Source organism: Propithecus coquereli, unplaced genomic scaffold (genome assembly GCF_000956105.1).
Source record: "Propithecus coquereli isolate 6110/MARCELLA unplaced genomic scaffold, Pcoq_1.0 Scaffold205, whole genome shotgun sequence".
In the NCBI taxonomy this organism is placed as follows: domain Eukaryota; kingdom Metazoa; phylum Chordata; class Mammalia; order Primates; family Indriidae; genus Propithecus; species Propithecus coquereli.
The window spans coordinates 1,953,481-1,957,392 of NW_012145523.1; the positions used below are offsets into that span (position 1 = coordinate 1,953,481).

General features: G+C 38.3%; 1 protein-coding gene across 1 annotated transcript in view; it reads right to left on the reverse strand.

The window, feature by feature from the left end:
* The window catches only part of FAM177B (family with sequence similarity 177, member B), an 8,810-nt gene extending 4,898 nt beyond the window's left edge, over positions 1-3,912 (reverse strand). Inside the window, exon 1 of the mRNA XM_012644039.1 lies at positions 3,815-3,912. The gene's annotated coding sequence lies outside the window, so the exon portion shown is untranslated. The remainder of the gene's footprint in view (positions 1-3,814) is intronic.

The following is a 3,912-nucleotide window of genomic DNA, read 5'->3' on the forward strand; positions in this document are numbered from 1 at the left end:
CTCTAGCCCGGGCAACACAGTGAGACTCTGTCTCAAAAAAAAAAAAAAAAGAGAGGAGAACCCAACTCACAGATCTCATCAGTGTGGGGAGCTGAAATGAAGCTACCTGCATAAAACTAAGATTATGAAATACTCTATTACTTATAAAATATGGACTAGAAAAACTACTCCCTGGCCTGCAAAAGTAGCAAAGTAATTTGTCATCTGGCAACAGGGGTAGAAATAGTCACCTGAAAAAATTGGAATCCCAGGCCAGTACCACATGCTGGCATGTGACCCAAATTCATAGTCTTCATAGTATTAGGACCAAAAAAGTGAGGCAGGATGACTTAAAGGCAGTGTAACCCACAGAACTCTGTTACATGCAAATACAAAACCTTGGAGGGATAATTTATCAAGACAGGGTACACTGAATCTCCACTACAAACAATTCTTATCAAGGATGTGCTTATGGCAGGAATTTGCAAACCCCATGAAGAAACAAGCCGTCATGGGGAAGGTTCAGCACATGAGTCCTCACCCAAGAATTAGGAATAATAGGGCAACAAGAAACATTAAAATTATTATGTTTAATATATTCAAAAAGATAAAGGAAGTGAAATAAAATATCCAAAAGGAGCAAGTTGATTTGAAAAAGAACTGAGTAGAAATTCTAGAAATGAAATATACAGTCACACAGGATAGGTTGTATATAGATTAAACACAGTGAAGAAATCTGAGGAAAGCTCTCATAATATGTAAAGCTATGTATGTTTAACATGAAAGAAAATTTATGAGATATAAAAGGTAGACGAGAAAGTTCAATACATCTCTAGTAGGAGTTTTGGAAGAAATGAATAGAAAGAACGGGAAAAGTAATATTTGAAGAGGTAATGGCAACGAATTTTCCATAATCGAAGAAAGACAGATCATCAAATTTGAGAAATATACAGAATACTGAAAGGAATAAATAAAAATGAAATAATACCTAGATCGTGAAAATTACAGAAAACTTTAAAGCTTACAATAGAGAAGACAGATCACTCCTAAAAAGGCATAACAAAAATTAGACCAATGGCCAACTTCAAATCGGCAGCAATAGACAATGGGTTATTGTCAAAAGAATCATTACTCCATTAAACAATAATTCAGAGTCATGTAATGATATTTTCAGACCTATAATAACTGAGAGTTAACCATTCCTGCATCTTCACTAAAAGATTAATAATATAAGATTGTATGTCAACAAGAAAACTGAACCCAGTGGTAAGAAGGAGTAAGATGTAAGAAAGAGAAGTAAATAAATTACCAAACAGGATGAAAAATCTTAGTAAGTATTGACTCCTGAAAACACTATTTCAGTGGGGATTATATAAAGACAAAGCAATACTAAGTATTAGACAATAACAAAAAATATGAGTTGACCTCTTCTAAGTGTTGTTTTGGAATGGGCTGGACAGGATAGGTTAAGAATGCATGGTAACAATTTAAAGGTAACTAGGTAAATAATAAAATTAGAATTTATAGCTTCAAAACTAGTAGAAGAAAAAATTACAACCAATCTGACAGAAGGTGAGAAAGAGGACAGAGAATGAAGAGAGAGCATGATCAATAGAAACACTAAATAAAATATCAGCAATAATTCCAAATAAATTGATAGTCATAATAAATATAAATGGATTGTCAGCCATCTACTAAAATGAAGACAGCAGATTGAACAGCAGATTGTTAACAATATTTTATGGGAAATACAAACATGATTGAATACACACACACATTCATATATACATATGCTTATGTACATATGAACATAGAATAAATCACCAAATCTTATTGCTACAATGCTGAGTTTATGCCATTGTAGCAAAGGTCAGAATTGCAAAAGGCCTGTAGAGGGTTAAATTTGTCATCCACAGCAAGATGATGTGCTGTCTGCCCCATTCAGAGACCTCTGAATGATACACATGGTTTTCCCTGTCCTACTTGGTGTTGCTATATCTCAGAATAGCCTTGGCGAGAAACAGGAAGAGGTGTTACCATTTAGTTTCTGATGCCAAAGAGCAGCAAAAAAAAAAAAAAATCAATTTTAATTTGGTATGTAAGACCAAAGTTGGTCAACAATATGCTAAGCATATTACTATCGTAAAAGGAAATATTATCAGTGTCATAAGAAAACACATTCTACAACGACGATCAAAAGAAAAAACATTTTCAAAAAGTAACTTGCATAATTCCTCTGCATTTTTCTCTCATTGCTGTAATTAGTTATGTTTGGTATTGAAAGCAGTGCAAAATCTAGTGTTAGAAGTTGTCTGAGAGATGGTAAGTTAAGATCCAGGGTTCTGTAGGCTGAGGCCACACAGAGCCCTTGAACATGTGGACGTGCAAGTGTTCTTCCGTGTGTGTCTTGCAGGGTGGAGTGTGTTTGAGTTGTGGGAAGGTCTGCTGTGTTTACATTAACTAAGCCCAGTGGCTCTCAGCAAACGGATCTTTATATTAGAATCATCTGGGGGTCTTTTAACAAAATTCCTAAGACAGGCCACACCTGTCTTAAATCACAGCCCCTGTGGGTGGGACACAGGCATCCACGCTCACTGGAGCTGCCCAGGTGATCCCAGCATGCAGTCAGGTTTGGAGACCAGTGCCCTAAGGACAGCGAGAGAAGTAGCTTCCAAACTGAAAGAGACTCATGACTTAGTGATCTGGTATATAGCAGAAAGCTTAAACATCAGGCTAGTTCCAAGATACCTTGTCTACTTTTTTCCAAGAGGGTTTCTTGCTTTCTCCTTTCTGAGCCTTTCTCTTCCTCACCCCAGACTAAAAAGCTTAAATATCAAAAGTTTAAAAATAAGGCCTAATAGTCTCATTACAGTCAATTTACTCCTCTCAAGACCATCCAAACTCATACATTTCCAAACCAAAAGAAACACACACACACACTTGCAACACCCACATACCTGGCTCACCCCTAGTAAATAGCAGACTGATGGTATTTGCTGGTTCTCTGAAGGAAACACTAGTCTCTTCGTCTTCATGATTATGATATTGTGCATTAAATAGATAAATATATCTTTCAATTCGGAGGGCTCCTCCGGACATTGGGGGTGGGGAGCAGGGAGGATGGGGGGCGGAGAGGGAGGGAGGGAGAGAGAGAAAACGCACACCAGCGAGCTCACAGTTGATTTACTGAATGTTTTTCTGTCACCTAATGGGCACTTTAGAATATGCTTTGCAAAATTCATCTTTGTAACCACAGTGCCTGTCATACAGAGGGACCCCAAGAGTGAATGGTTTGGAATCTTCTTATTTTTATTTACAAAAGCTTTGGGGGCATTGCCAACTGCACACCGAGCACCCAGACATGGATGTTTGTAAGTGATCTTTCAGAGGACCAAATATTCCCTGCAACAAGCTTTCTACCTCAGTTTAATTCTTATGAGCACCCCTACCTTTGTTTTCCAAATCTAGATGATCAAGGATAGTTCCTAGGTATATAATGTAATTAACAGGCCATGTACTCTGTGTGCCTTTCAATGCTGTAGCGCACCAGGGCTCAGCGATGGGACCTCTTCTCTTTTCTCTCTGCTTCCTTGATGATCTCTTAGGCCCCATGCCTTGAAGTACCATCTACACACAGATGACTACAGTGTTTGTATCCTCCAGGTCAGACTTTCCCACTGAATCTCACAGGCCCAACTGCACTGCCGACATCTCTTCTTAGATGCCTAATAGACATCTCAATCCTAATTTGTCTAAGTCTTGGCTTGTACTTTCAACGCAAACTCTGCCCCCCAAGGCCACCACCCACCACCCCAACACACACTCACAAATTCACCTCAACTCCTCTGGCAGCTTCTCGTCCCAATAAATGGCAATTCTATTTATTCTTCAGTTGCTCAGGCCAAAAACATTGGGGTCATTCTTGATTCTTCT